This window comes from Macaca thibetana, chromosome X (genome assembly GCF_024542745.1).
Source record: "Macaca thibetana thibetana isolate TM-01 chromosome X, ASM2454274v1, whole genome shotgun sequence".
NCBI classification, from domain to species: Eukaryota; Metazoa; Chordata; class Mammalia; order Primates; family Cercopithecidae; genus Macaca; species Macaca thibetana.
In genome coordinates this window covers 150,007,281-150,023,268 of record NC_065598.1, presented here as the reverse complement: position 1 = coordinate 150,023,268, position 15,988 = coordinate 150,007,281, and the positions used below count along the sequence as shown (strand labels likewise).

The 15,988-nt window shown below is 41.7% G+C and overlaps 1 protein-coding gene and 1 long non-coding RNA gene across 2 annotated transcripts in view; one reads left to right on the top strand and one right to left on the bottom strand.

Annotated features, from left to right (window-relative positions):
• Positions 1 to 15,988, top strand: part of CMC4 (C-X9-C motif containing 4) — a 540,756-nt gene that overhangs the window by 266,315 nt on the left and 258,453 nt on the right. The window lies entirely within an intron of this gene.
• Positions 8,136 to 15,205, bottom strand: LOC126945520 (uncharacterized). The gene is made up of 2 exons (XR_007722468.1): positions 14,180 to 15,205; positions 8,136 to 13,495 (listed from the first exon to the last, which is right to left on the bottom strand). It is a non-coding gene; the product is annotated as an uncharacterized LOC126945520 (long non-coding RNA).

Genomic DNA, 15,988 nt, shown 5'->3' with positions numbered 1-15,988 from the left:
CTATCCTGCCTCCCCAGGTGCCTCACTCCATCAATTACCTCTTCTCTCAAGAATCTCTAATCTCTCCGTCTTCTGTGCCTGGCTCCTTTCCTTGCAGTAACTAAAATGCTCAGGTCTCTCCTCCTACTCCAAAAATGAGTACCCTCAACTGAATGGGTGTCTTCTTCCTCACAGTATCAAACTATGTACCTCATTGGGGAGTAACCCAGCTGAGTGAGCCCTTTACTGGGGAGCCTTCAGTGTCAGTCTCCTTAGATCTTTTTCTCTCAGGTTGGTCAGATGGCTCACAGAAGACTCTTCCAGCTGCGAGAATTTTAGAGGCAGGGGCAGGGAAGAAGACTGGGGGTTCACAGCTTTCAGGACACATGCTTCCACTCAACACCCCTGTTTTCAGTACAGAACCCCAGCCCTCAACTAAGTCTGGGAACTCCCCATCCAGAGACCCTCTGCTTTACCCTCTCTAGGGACTAACACACCAGACTTCTGTCAGAGCACGGGAGGGCCAGCCCCTCACTGGCATTGACAGCAGGAGGGGATTTGGCAATGAATCTACTTCTTAAAGGAGTTTTCAAACAGCCTTCATTATTTTGATTCCCATCCCCCTTCACTTCCAGAGGGAACTCCACTTCCAGAGTTACCTTGTTACAGCCTTTGAGGATTTCTGGAGGTGGGGAGTAAATCGAGTTGGCTTTTTGCTTTTCCCACTAAGGTCTCAGAATTCCTAGTTTGTGGCCTTCTTGGATCTGCTAAGTCAGTTGCCACTCATCGTCTGTTCTTCAGCATCCAAAATTTAGTTGTTGCCTCCTTTCCTGTTCTTCAACCCTTTTTATTTCATCTTCAATCCTATCCTTCTGATCCTTTCAAAAATCATATTTGCAGCAGTTCCAGTGGGGTATTGGGAGATGGTGAAGTTAGATGTGGAAGTATGTGCTCCACCTTAACTATGCATCATCCCCTGCATGGGTGTCTGCCTGCCTGTCTCATTGATTCTACATGCCTTTGTTACCACACCACTCTCCCTAAAACTCTCCAGACTCAGCTTTTCTCATCTGGCTCTCTGACCTGCTCTCTGACCATTCTGTTCTTTCAGCTGTCAGCCTTTGGACTGCCAAAACCCCAAACTAACTTCCTATCCAGGAACCCTCAGGCCTAGAAGTTCAGCTGTCTTGCCAATATATCTGTGCTCCACAACTTACCTACTCTCTCTGACCCCTACCATTTTCACATACTTTTCCAATTCTGACTGTCATAAATTTGCTGCTTCCCTCTAAGTAGAATGTTGATTCCTGTCAAACACATAGGGATCACACAGCCCTGATTCCTCCTCTTCTCTCAAATACTGATATTGTCAACAATGATAAACAACTACTATGTACTGAGGGTTTTTTATGTGCTGCTCACACTTTATACACATGTATAGATTCATTCTTCATCATAGATTTTTCAGGTAGCTGGCATTTATTAGCCCCACTTTGCATAGGTAGAAACACAGGCTCAAGGAAGGAAAGCAGCTTCCCAAAGTCAGAGACAGAATTCAAGCCCAGATCATTCCAAGTTTGTGCCCTTCCTATGACATGACACTGCCTCAGTCAAGGCATCAGAGAGGAAGCTAGAAAGCAGATGGTGAGAGGATACTGAGTACCTGAATTGGAGGGAGTGGCCACCATCAGTGGGTAGACGATGGAGAAAGATGAGGCTAACAGAGAAAACCCTTCACTGAGTTCACAGGTTTACACAGCATTAGCCCTTGTGATCTTCAGTTGTGCAGGGCACGAATCACCATGCCTGTCTGCCCACACAGAAAGTAAGCTAGAACACCACCACTAATCTATATGATATACACCAACATGGCTTAAGATGATTTATTGCAACTGTAAAAAATGCCCCCCCCCCCCATTTTTTTCCAGAAAGGAAGTGTGGATTGCGTTAATCAAGCTAAAGACTTTTTTATACTGCTTTACAGTCTGACACAGAAACAGACAGTCATAAAGATAAGCCCGAATCATCAAGAAAGTGCACAGTCGTATTTTGCCAACCCAACTGAGGGAATCAGGGAAGAGTAAAATCCACATGGAAAAGGTTTCCCCTGACTTCCCATTCATGATGGTACAGTGAGTTCATGTTATGGAACGCTCACTGCTCCAAACACATGGCAATGATGGACAAAATATAAAAAGGTAAACTCAAAAAGGCATAGCCAAGACAAAACAAACAAAACAAAACAAAAACAAAAGATAATTGTCTCCATGTTGAAGTACTACACTTGTTGCTCTGGAAGCAAACCATGGTAGCCAGAAGCTAAGCTCCTGCAATGTATAGCGTTTCCAAAGTACCCTGAGCAAGATGGAAGACAAAAGCCAGGCTCACGGATTAAAGCCAAGGACTAGAATGGAGCTACCCACAAACCCACCAACCCCTGACTGTAAGTCTGACAAAAAAGAACCACCGCCAAACTCTGCCAGGGTCTTTGGTTCTGATGAGCTGCAGGCTTAGGGAGGTGAGGATGCAGACATGCTCTGGCCTCGTAACTAAGAGTTGAGCTAATCCACAGCTGAGCTAAGTGAGTGGATTTCCAATATTCCCAAGAGCACCCTGGGGCCAGTGATATGGATATGTTCTATCAAAGGGTTTTGAGCCTATCAACTGACTGGTATTTTGCAAGAGAAAAAAAAAGTACTGAATAGGTTAATTTCCTTCCATTCTTGGAAGAGGCAAAATGAGAAATGATGATTTTTTTGTTTTGTTTTGTTTTGTTTTTGTTTTCGAGACATGGTCTTGCTCTGTTACCCAGGCTGGAGTGCAGTGGCGTGATCATAGCTCACAGTAGCCTCGAACTTCTGGGCTCAAGAGAGCCTCCCACCTCAGCTTCCCGAGTAGTTGGGACGGCAGGCACTCGTGACTCCACCTAACTAATTTTTCTTTTAATTCTACTTTTTGTAGAAACGGGGTCTCACTTTGCTGCCCAGGCTGGTTTCAAACTCCTGACCTCAAGCGATCCTCCTGCCTTGGCCTCCAAAAGTGCTGGGATTACAGGCGTGAGCCCTGGCACCTGGCCAGATTTTGTTTTTAAGTTTGAAATGCTTCATTTAGAGTTTATTAACCACTAAATATCTCTCTTTTTTTTTTTAACTTTTAAGTTCAGGGGTACAAGTGCAGGTTTGTTACATAGGTAAACTTGTGTCATAGGGGATTTGTTGCATAGATGATTTCATCACCCAGGCATTAAGCTTAGTACCCATTAGTTGTTTTTCTTGATCCTCTCCCTCCTCCCACCCTCTGTCCTCCAAAAGGCCCCAGTGTGTGTTGTCCCCCTCTATGTGTCCATGTGTTCTCATCATTTAGCTCTCACTTATAAGTGAGAACATGCAGTATTTGGTTTTCTGTTCCTGTGTTAGTCTGCTAAGGATAATGGCCTCCAGCTCCCTCCATGTCCCTGCAAAGAACATTATCTCATTCCTTTTTTATGGCTGCATAGTATTCCATGGTGTATATGTACCACATTATCTTTCTCCAGTCCGTCACTGATGGGGATTTTGGCTGATTCCGTGTCTTTGCTATTGTGAATAGTGCTGCAATGAACATACACGTGCATGTGTCTTTGTAATAGAATGATTTTTAGTCCTTTGGGTGTAGACCCAGTAATGGGATTACTGGGTTGAATGGTATTTCTGACTTTAGGTCTTTGAGGAATCACCACACTGTCTTCCACAGTGGCTGAACTTGTTTACAATCCCACAGTGTATAAGCATTCCTTTTTCTCCACAGCCTTGCCAGCATCTGTTATTTTTTGACTTTTTAATAATGGCCATTTTGGCTAATATTAGTTGGTATCTCATTGTAGTTTTGATTTGCATTTCTCTAATGATCAGTGATGTTGACCTTTTTTTCTTCATATGACTGTTGGCCGCATGTATGTCTCCTTTTGAAAAGTGTCTGTTCATGTGCTTTTCCCACTTTTGTATGGGGTTGTTTGTTTTCCTGTAAATTTGTTTAAGTTCCTTATAGATGCTGGATGTTAGACCTTTGTCAGATGCGTAGTTTGCAAATATTTTTCTCCCATTCTGTAGGTTGTCTGTTTACTCTGTTTGATAGTTTCTTTCACTGTGTGCAGCTCTTTAGTTTTATTAGACCCCATCTGTCAATTTTTTGCTTTTGTTGCAATTGCTTTTGGCGTCTTCATCATGAAGTCTTTGCCCATGCCTATGCCCTGAATGGTATTAGAGTTTTCATAGTTTGGGGTTTTACATTTCAGTCTTTAATCCATCTTGAGTTAATCTTTGTATCTAGTGTAAGCAAGGGAGCCGGTTTTAATCTTCTGCATATGACTAGCCAGCTATCCCAGCACCATTTATTGAACCGGGAATCCTTTCCCCATTGCTTGTTTTTGTCAGGTTTGTCGAAGATCAGATAGTTGTAGGCGTGTGGTCTCATTTCTGGGTTCTCTATTCTGTTCCATTTGTCTATGTGTCTGTTCTTGTACCAGTACCATGCTGTTTGGGTTACTGTAGCCTTGTAGTATAGTTTGAAGTCAGGTAGCGTGATGCCTCCAGCTTTGTCCTTTTTGCTTAGGATTGCCTTCGCTATTCAGGCTTTTTTTTTTTTTTTTTTTTTTTTGTTCTATATGAATTTTAAAATAGATTTTTTTTTTCTTGTTCTGTGAAGACTGTCAGTGATAGTTTAATGGGAATAGCATTGACTCTATAAATTGCTTTGGGCAGTATGCCCATTTTAATACTGATTCTTCCTATCCATGAGCATGAAATGTTTTTCCATTTTTTGTGTGTGTCATCTCTGATTTCTTTGAGCAGTGGTTTTAGTTCTCCTTGTAGAGATCTTTCACCTCCCTAGTTAGCTGTATTCCTGGGTATTTTATTCTTTTTGTAGGAATTGTGAATGGGAGTTCATTCCTGATTTGGCTCTCGGCTTTACTGTTGCTGGTGTATAGGAATGCTAGTGATTTTTGCACATTGATTCTGTACCCTGAGATTTTGCTGAAGTTGTTTATCAGCTTAAGAAGCCTTTGGGCTGAGACAATGGGGTTTTCTAGATATAGGATCATGTCATCTGCAAGCAGGGATAGGTTGACTTCCTCTCTTCCAATTTGGATGCCGTTTATTTCTTTCTCTTGCCTGATTGCCCTGGCCAGAACTTCCAATATTACGTTGAATAGGAGTGGTGAGAGAGGGCATCCTTGTCTTGTGCTGGTTTTCAAGGGGAATGCTTCCAGCTGTTGTCCATTCAGTATGATGTTGGCTGTGCCTTTGTCACAGATGGCTCTTATTATTTTGAGGCATGGTCCTTCAATACCTAGTTTATTGGGAGTTTTTAACATGAAGGGATGTTGAATTTTATCAAAAGCGTTTTCTGCATCTATTGAGATAATCACGTGGGTTTTGTCTTTAGTTCTGTTTATGTGATGAGTCACATTTATTGATCCACATAAGTTGAACCAACCTTGCATCCCGGGGATGAAGCCAACTTGATCGTGGTGGATAAGCTTTTTGATGTGCTGCTGGATTCAGTTTGCCAGCATTTTGTTGAGGATTTTTGCATGGATGTTCATGAAGGATACTGGCCTGAAGTTTTCTTCTGTTGTTGAATCTCTGCCAGGTTTTGGTTTCAGGATGATGCTGGCCTGGCCTCATAGAATGAGTTAGGGAGGAGTCCCTCCTTCTCAATTTTTTGAAATAGTTTCAGTAGGAATGCTACCAGTTCCTCTTTGTACATCTGGTAGAATTCAGCTGTGAATCCATCTGGTCCTGGGATTTTTTTGGTTGGTAGGCTATTTATTACTGCCTCAATTTCTGAACTCATTACTGGTCTGTTCAGGGATTCAGTTTCTTCCTGATTCAGCCTTGGGGAGGTGTGTGTGTCCAGGGATTTGTCCATTTCTTCTAGACTTCCTAGTTTATGTGCACAGAGGTGTTCACAATATCCTCTGATGGTTGTTGGTATTTCTGTGGGGTCAGTGGTAAATATTCCCCTTATCATTTCTGATTGTGTTTATCTGAATCTTCTGTCTTTCCTTCTTTATTAGTCTAGCTAGTGGTCTGTCTATTTTATTACTTTTTTTCAAAGAAGAAAAACAGCTTCTGGATTCTTTCATTTTTTGAAGAGTTTTTCATGTCTCTATCTCCTTCAGTTCAGCTCTGATTTTTGTTATTTCTTGTCTTCTGCTGGTTTTGGGATTTGTTTGCTCTTGCTTCTCTAGTTCTTTTAGTAGTGATGTTAGGTTATTAACTTGAGATCTTTCTAACTTTTTGATGTGCGCATTTAGTGCTGTAAATTTCCTTTTTAACACTGCCTTCGCTGTGTCCCAGAGATTCTGGTACTTTGTATCTTTGTTCTCATTAGTTTCATAGAACTTCTTGATTTCTGCCTAAATTTCATTATTTACCCAAAAGTCATTCAGGAGCAGGTTATTCAGTTTCCATGTAATTGCATGGTTTTTAGTGAATTTCTTAGTCTTGATTTCAAATTTGATTCTTCTGTGGCCCAAGAGACTGTTTGTCATGATTTCAGTTCTTTTGCATTTTTTGAGGAGTGTTTTACTTCTGATTATGTGGTCGATTTTAGAGTAAGTGCCATGTGGTGATCAGAAGAATGTATATTCTGTTGTTTTGGGGTGGAGAGTTCTGTAGATATCCACCAGGTCCATTTGATCCAGTGCTGAGTTCAGGTCCTGAATATCTTTGTTAATTGTCTCTCTCAATGAGCTGTCTAATATTGTCAGTGGGGTGTTAAAAAAGTCTCCCACTATCATTGCGTGGCAGTCTAAGTCTGTGTGAAGGCCTCTAAGAACTTGCTTTATAAATCTGGGTGCTCCTGTGTTGGGTCCATATGTATTTAGGATAGTTAGATTTTCTTGTTGAATTGAACCGTTTACCATTATGTAATGCCCTTCTTTGTGTGTGTGTGTGTGTGTGTGTGTGTGTGTGTGTGTGTGTGTGTGTGTGTTTTAATCTTTGTTGATTTAAAGTCTGTTTTGTCAGTAACTAGGATTGCAACTGCTGCTTTTTTATGTTTTCCGTTTGCTTGGTAGATTTTCCTCCATCTTTTTATTTTGAGCCTATGTGTGTCATTGCATGTGCGATGGTTCTCTTGAAGACAGCATACCATTGGATCTCAGTTCCTTATCCAGCTTGCTACTCTGTGTCTTTTAATTGGGGCATTTAGCCCATTTACATTTAAGGTTAGTGTTGGTATGTTTGGATTTGATCCTTTCATCATGATGCTAGCTGGTTATTTTGCAGACTTGCTTACATGTTTGCTCTATAGTGTCACTGGTCTGAGTGCTTCAGTGTGTTTTTGGAGTGGCTGGTAACCATCTTTCCTTTCCACATTTAGTGCTTCCTTCAGGAGCTCTTGTAGGGCAGGTCTGGTGGTAACAAATTCCCTCGACATTTGCTTGTCTGAAAATGATCTTATTTCTTCTTCACTTATGAAGCTTACTTTGGCCTGATATGAAATTCTGGGTTGGAGTTTCTTTAAGAATGTTGAATATTGACCCCCAGTCTCTTCTGGCTTGTAGGTTTTCCACTGAGACATCCGCTGTTAGTCTGAAGGGCTTCCCCTTGTAGGTGACCTGGCCTTTCTCTCTAGCTGCCTTTAACATTTTTTCTTTCATTTCAACCTTGGAGAATCTGATGATTATCTGTCTTGGGGATGTTCCTCTCGTGGAGTATCTTCCTGGAGTTCTCTGGATTTCCTGAATTTGAATGTTGGCCTCTCTAGCTAGGTTAGGGAATTTCTCGTAGATGATATCCTGAAATACGTTTTCCAAATTGGTTCCATTTCCCCCATCTCTTTCAGGGGCACCAATCAGTCTTAGATTTGCTCTCTTTACATGAGCCCATATTTCTCGGAGGTTTTGTTCATTGCTTTTCATTCTTTCTTCTCTATTCTTGTCTGCCAGTCTTATTTCAGAAAGCCAGTCTTCAAGCTCTGAAATTCTTTCCTCTGCTTTGTCTATTCTGCTATTAGTACTTGTGATTGCATTATGAAATTCTTGTAGTGTGTTTTTTCAGTTCCATCAGGTTGGTTACATTCTTCTCTATATGGGCTATTTTGTCTGTCAGCTCCTGCAGTGTTTTATCATGACTTTTAGCTTGCTTGCAATGGGTTACAATGTACTCTTTTAACTCAGTGAAGTTCATTCCTATCCATATTGTGAATTCTACTTATGTCATTTCAGCCATCTCAGCCTCAGCCCAATTCCAAACCCTTGCTAGAGAGGTGATGAAGTCATTTGGAGGAAACAGGGCACTCTGGCTTCTTGAGTTTTCAGCATTCTTGCACTGATTCTTTCTCATCTTTGTGGGCTTATCTACCTTCAATCTTTGAGGTTGCTGACCTTTTGATTTTTTTTTTTTTTTCTTTTAACAGTCTGGCCATGTTTCTGTAGGGCTGCTGTAGTTTGCTGGGCTTCTTCCCCAGTTCCTAGTTGCCTTGGATTTTCCAGTACCTGGAGCTATCACCAGTGAAGGCTGTGAAACAGCAAAGATGTCAGCCTGCCTCTTCCTCTGGGAGCTCCAACCCAGGGAGGTACAGACCTGTTGCCAGCCCAAACGCACCTGTAGGATGAGGCTGGAGACCCTGGTTGGGAGGTCTCACCCAATCAGGAGGAATGGGATCAGGGAACTGCTTAAAGAAGCAGTCTGGCCATGCTTTCGCAGATCAGCTGTGCTGTGCTGGGGCACTGCTTCCACCCCTGGTTGGTGTGGGCTCTCCAAAGCCTGGAGGCTGGAACAGCTAAGTCGCCCAAACAGCAAAGACGGTGGCCCCTCCCTCCCGGAGCTCTGTCGCAGGGAGAATTCAAATCTCTGTCAGCCAGAGAACACCAGTAGGGGTTGCTGGAGGCCTTGGTTGAAAAGTCCCACCCAGTGAGGAGGAACAGATTGGGCACCTGCTTAAAGAAGCAGTCTGGCCATGCTTCTGAAGAGCAGCTGTGCTGTGCTGTTCTGGGGTACCACTTCTGTGAGCTCTGTCCCAGAGAGCAGCCTGCCCCTCCCCCTGGGACCTCTGTCCCAGGTAGGTGCAACACTGCTGCTGGTGGCTGGCTGGAACTCCAAACCAGTGGGTCTTATCCTGTGAGGTGCAGTGGAAGTGGGGCCCGCAGATTGTTGCTGCTTGGCCCCCTGGATTCAGCCTCTTTCCTAGGGGTATGTACAGGGGTCTAATCTCCCGCTTTGCAGGAGTTGCAGTTACTTTTGCTGGGAAACCCAGAGCTGGAGTATGTAAAGCTCCTGGGTCTCTGCACGTGCTGAAGCGGCTGCTCTGCTGAGACTCCAGGTATCTCTGTCTGTCAGACTGAAGGCCCTGGTGGAGTGGGTTCACGAGGGGATCTCCTGACCCAACGGTTGCAAGGATCCATGGGAGGAGCGTGGTTTCCCAGGATCGTACATTCACTCACTACTTCCCTGGGTGGGGGAGGTTCCTCTGTCTCCATGTTGCTCCTGGGTGGGCTGTCATCCTGCCTTGCTTTTCTTCATTCTCTGTGGATCGAGTTGTTTCCTTGATTAGACCCAATGCAGGTACCTGGATGTTTCAGTTGAAGGTGCTGTATTTACTTGCCCCTTTCCTTCCTCTCCGTGAGAACCACTCACCCTGGCTGCTTCTAGTCAGCCATCTTGGCCACTCCCTCCCCACCCCCCCCTCCTTTTTTTTAAAAAAATGCTTGAAAACTGTTTGCAAAAGAAACCTAGAGATTCTCATGGTTCTTTTAAGATCTTGTTGGATGGACTGTGAAAGTGGGATTATTGTCTATGAATGGTCAGCTAGACTGTGTGTGTTTGGAAAGGGTGAGGGAATTAACATTTATTGAGCAAAAGGGCATGCTAGTTAAAATCATTGTTGTCTCTGGGGACAGATTTTTCTGGGTTTTAATCCAAACTCTGACATGTATTAGTTGTGTGACCTCTATTTTTCATTTGTAAAATGGAGATGGGATTGTTGCAGGGATTAAAAGCACTTAGAACAGTCCAGGATATACAAAGCACTGTGTAGGAGTTGGCTGTCATTATTAGTCATCAGTCATCTTACTTAATAATCACAAAATTGTTAGAAAATCCTGTGAGGTAGATATTTTCCTTACCATACCCATATGAGAACACTTAAGCAATGAGAAGTCAAACAAAGTTACCAAAGTCGCACAATTACAGAGTGACAGAGCCTTTAGATGCTGCCTAGTCCAAGGCTTTCATTTCGCAGAAGAGAAAATTGAAGTTCAAAATAGGAGAGGTACATGCCTCAAGTCATTTAGTGAGCCAGTGCCAGAACTGGGCCTAGAACTCAGCAGCAGGACTCTTCCTGTCAGTAGTTCTCAAACTTTGTCATGTGTTAGAATCCTGCAGAGGACTTGCTAAAACAAACTGCTGGTACCCCTGCCCAGAGTTTCTTACTTAGTAGGCATGGGGTGGGCCTTGAAAATGTGCATTTCTAAGAAGTTCTCAAATGATGCCGCTGCTGGTGGTCTGGGGACCCTACTTTGGGAATCACCACAACACACCATAATTCGTACATCTTTTGTTCTTTTCATCATGGACTACACAGTCTGTGACCTACAAACACTTTCAAAGAAATGGGAACCAGTGATGAAAACCAAAGAAAACTACATAGCTAGCAGCAAGAAGGTACGGTGACTGACCAACAGTCCTGGTTCGTGTGGGACTCTCCTAGTTTTAAAATGGAAAATCCTGTAGTTCTGGGCACAAGAGGATGGTTGGTCACTGTAGATGAAAGCGAACAAAAGTCAGTGTCAGCTAAATGCCAAACAAAAAAGGACATACATACAGAGAATGTGGTAACTTCTGGTGAATTTGTTTGAAAAGGACTCATTCATTTATTCTTTCAATACATCTGTATTATAATACTACTGTCCATAAGGCACTGTGTTAGGTGCTGTGTTCCTGACCCTACAGATCCCATTCCACCATAGCAAAAGGTAAAAGTGACTCTACAGTGAGCTTGGTAGACATAGACCCATGCTTATATACTCAGGGACACCTGGAAGAGATGTAAAAAAAAGAAACATCTCACATAGGAAGTTTTCAATGCATCAGGATCAGGACTCAAATAATTCCCTTCTCTTTTTCTTCAATGTACCAAAGGGAGTACATTGTTGAGAAGGATTGGTTGCAAATTTCCAAAAAGGAGGGTAAAATAATTAACGAGTCAAGGTGTCAGGAGAGACAGAAGGTAAGGGGAGTCCTTCAGTAAGTGGGGAAATTGATTTGTTTTGTGTCCTCATCTCTCCAGGGCCATGATCATGTCCTTTGCTGGCCGTAAACCAATGCTGACCTCAGTTATAGTGTAATCTTCAAGGCTAATTTACGCAAAACTTCAAAAATGGTAAACATCCTCATGAAGACTAATGATGACATATTTTAGGAGTGCATAATAGTAGGTATAGAGAAAAAACTTCAGGGTAAAATGTTATTGCTGTTCTTCTTGCTAAAGGGCATACTCCTTAAGAACCAAAGTTAATTATCAGTCCTTTGACCTATGAGGAAAACAAATTTCATGGACTCCCCTAAAGATTCCTATATAGTACAAATAAAATGCCAAAATATTTTGGGAACACATTTTGGAGCACTGGATGTATCAATAAAATAATGTGTAAATTGCCAAATGTGATCTAGGAACTCCCTGCAAACATCAGATTAGGCTCTATTCTCTATCTGAATACTGACTTTGCTTTGCTTTGTAACTCCTGTCTTCACTAATAATGCCTTTTCCCCCCTCTTGTGTGCATCCTAGCCTATATTCTCTTTCATCATTCTACAGTGGTCAATGTGGTTATTGTACAGCTTCACTTTCAATGAAAGCTGAGGGAAAAGAAGCTTCATAACCTGCCCTCCCCCCATACATAAAAGAAGCTATTTAAAAAATAAAAGCAGCAAGCTACTAAATTTGACTCATTCAAATCTTGGTAATTAACATGTATAGTATTTTATGAGAGAGACAGAGAGAGAAAGAAAAAAATTAGCAGAAATGGAGGAAAACATATTACATCCTAAATACCACCAAATTGCCAAAATACACATTTGGGTAGTAATCTCCAGAGAACTCTCTGGAGGCACGGCATCTATCATGCTGATTTCCCTGAATAATATTACAGGATAGCCCTGTGTACTTCTCTTGGTGGTGGTGGTGGTGGTGTGTGTGTGTGTGTGTAAAGAATTATCATATGGAACCTCACAAGTCTCTAAAACCTTTCTGCAATTATCCCTCATAGGATTACCACACTGATGAGTTTGTTCAACAGGAGCTGTTGTGACTTCCTAATTTAACTCCTATAGAGATGATTTGTATCGAAGATAAAACACTATATTTGAACTCAATTCCCACCTTATCCCTGAGCTTATGCTACCAGCAATTCTTATAATGTTTGGAGTTCTATTAGGCTATAGAGAAAAATCTAGGGTTTCAGCTAAACCCTTTAATCCCCAGGCCTATGTAAAGGACTGTCTCAAGGTAGTCGCTAGCCCATGGGTTCTCAAAATATGGTCTGAAGACCCCTGGAGGAGTCCCTGAGGCCTTTTTAGTGGGTCTGCAGATTAAAAATTATTTTGTATAATAACACCAAGATGAGTTACATTCAATTAAGCATTTTTCTTTTGAAATTAAGCAGACTTTTGGAAACCCAGATGTGCATAGCCCTGTAGTAGGCTAAGTGGAAGTTACAAAGACAATAGTAGCTTTTTCTCCCCCTCTCATTATCTCGTGAGGAGACAGAGGACTTTTCCAGAGGCTACATGACATATGGTTATGTCATCTCTCTGATAGCTGAGGGATGTGTGCTTCTGCGTTCTTGAGTTTTAAATATTTCCCAGTCTTAATACCTAAAACAATTAGTATCAATAGATAGAACCCACACCCAAGAACTCCTTGGGGCCTTCAATAACTTTTAAGAGTGTTAAGGTGTCCTAAGACCAAAAATTTTGCAAATTGTTGCTTTATCAGGATTTTTGTTATTTCTAGAATGCATTTCTTTCTAACTGATCTACTTGGGGAAAAAAAAATCACTACCTCATGGCAATTATTGCTTTCCTATCAATATGGAGATTATATTTCTGAAGGAGATTGACCAAAATTATATTAAAAGGTTTAAATAAAACAAGTGGATCCATGTTATAACATGAGGAAGAGAGCTGCCCCACTAGAAGTCTGACATTAGATAGCTCAGAGTCCCCCCTCTCTAACAAGTCTCCCCTGCTAGAGAAAGGGACAGCTTCTGTTTTGTGGGATGGGATAAGGAGACAATCTGAAGTAGAGTTTGACACAATATTAAATATTATTCTGCGCATATGAAATTCTGGTAGCCGGGGTGCCAGGTGTATTCATAATCCCAATGCTGTCAATTTTAAGCCTGAAGCCCCAAGAGGCGAGCAGTGTTTAATACGTCATCCCTTGTTAAATAGCAGCCACAGAGTTGGCGGTAGCCAGTGAAGCATTCCCTGCCATGTAGGACACGCCAGTTGTCTATAAATAGGACCTGTGAATGGGCAAAAAAAAAAAAAAAAAAAAAAGAGAAAACACTATCAGAAGAAGGACAGACCAAAGGAACCCTAAGTCAGAAGAGATCATTTAAAAGACAAGCTTTAGGTTGTTCTCTGGTTACATTAAATGAGGTATTTTTCTTTTGAAATTAAACAAACGTTTGGAAACTAAGATGTGTATAGCCCTGTAGTAGGCTAAATGGAAGTTACAGAGGCAACAGTAGGTAATAGGCCCTGCAGTGGAAGAGCTTCTGTTTCTCAAGTAATTGTTCTCTTATCAAAGCAAATCAGATAATTGGTTTCTTTCTTTTTCTTTAATTCTTATTCTACCCTTTCTCAAAGGGTTAAATTATCTCATGACATTTTTTGCTAAGCTGAAGGTATTTTTCATCCAGAGGAAATACCAAAATAAAAACTATGGAATCATGAAGCTGGAAGGACCCTTGGGGGTCATCCAGTTAAACCCCCTCACCATACAAATAGAGTTACTGATGCCTTAGAGATGGGATGAGGCTTGCTTCCAGGGCATTCAGTGAGTGAGCCGCAGGACCATGACCAACACCAAGGACTCTTTTCTCTTTTTCCTTTGCAACATTGTGACTCACATATTAAGTAAGTACCCGTTCTTCACTGCTTCATTATTACAAGCTTGCTTGACATCTTTAGAGATTAGGACCCACCCTGCCAGGCTTTAGTTTAACCCAAAACTCATTCTCAGGTCTCCTCAACTCTATCGTTAGAGTCCGGTGTGCTGTATACCAGCGATGGACGACATCATAAGGAACGGTATTGATGACAGCCCGGTCATAGTTGTTGTACCTAACATGGAATCATGAGAAGAAAGATCTCAAACACATGTTAAAGACATCTTTTGTTTATTGAACAATTTTATATAAGGCTTCCCCTATGTTCAATACTTGTCCCAGAGACGAAGTGACAATAAGTCAATATTCTCTCAGGAATATCACATTGGAGTGAGGAGTTCCACTGCCTGCTGACCGTATTTTGTTTTTCTTTGAATAATCGAAGGATACGGGATAGAAGTTAAGTTCCAACTGGTTTCTCTCATCTTATGATATGATATTTTAAGTCTTTACTGGCCAAAGTTCATGGAAGCACTGGGGAAAGCTCTGAGCTTTCTCCTCACCAAACTGAGGTGGGGTGGACAAGAGAGGTTATACTAACAAAGCTTTCCTTTTAACAGGATGACTTACAACTTCTCAGGTGTCTCCCTTTGTGGGAGGAATCCCAGCTATAGCCTAGTGGACCATTCACCCAGGGATCTTCAATCATTCATTCAACCCTAACATTTATAGGCGCACCGGCTACATGTGGAGGAGGTAGCCAGGGGCTAGATCATGTATATATTGCCATGCAGGCCATGGTAAGGATTTTGGATTTTATTCTGAGTACCATGGGAAGCCACTGAAAAACCTTGCCTAAGATAATGGGTTTCTGTTTTGCCTAAGGCAAATTAACTTTTTACTGAAGTATACTATACATTACGGGAAAGTACACAAATCGTAAGCTTGATGAATTTTCATGATGTAATCGCATCCATATCACTAGCACCCAGGTCAATAAACAGATCATTACCAGAACCCCAGAACCCTTCCTTATGCTCCTTTCCAGTAACGCCACTCCCCCAACCCAAGGGTAACTACCATCCTGACTTCTATCACCAAAGATTAGTTTTGCCTGTTTATATAAAAAACTTTATATAAATGCAATCACAATATGTATTCATTTGTGTCTGGCTGCTTTTTCATTTAATATTATGTTTAGGAGTTTCATCATTGTTTAGCAATAGTTTATTGGTGCTATACAGAAGTTGATTGCGTGATCACACCACAATTTATTTATCCATTCTACCGTTGATGGACATATGAGTAATTTCCAGTTTGGAACTACTACAAACAGTGCTGTTATGAACATTCTATTACATGTCTTTGGTGAACAAATATATTCACTCCTGTTTGAAATAAACTTAAGAATGGAACTTATGGATCATAAGGTATGTGTATGCTCAGATTTACTAGATACTGCCAAATATATTCTTTCCAAAGATAAATTAACATCCAATGGTGTCATTTTTGGACATCTCAGGCAATATTCCTTAGTGTTATATAGTACATGGCACAATCAGAGCCAATATTCTTAGTTTTGTTGCATATAAAATGAGCATAATAACATCTGCCTAGCTGATCTCACAGGGCTACTGCAAGAATCAAATGAAAAAATAGGCCAGGTGTGATGGCTCACGCCTGTAATCCCAGTACTTTGGGAGGCCGAAGTGGGCAGATCACCTGAGGTCAGGAGTTCAAGACCAGCCTGGCCAACATGGCGAAACCCCATCGCTACTAAAAATACAAAAAACAACAACAACAACAACAACAACAAAAAAACATTAGCCAGGCGCGGTGGCACACGCCTGTAGTCTGTAGTCCCAGCTACTTGGGAGACTGAGGCAGGAGAATCACTTGAACCCG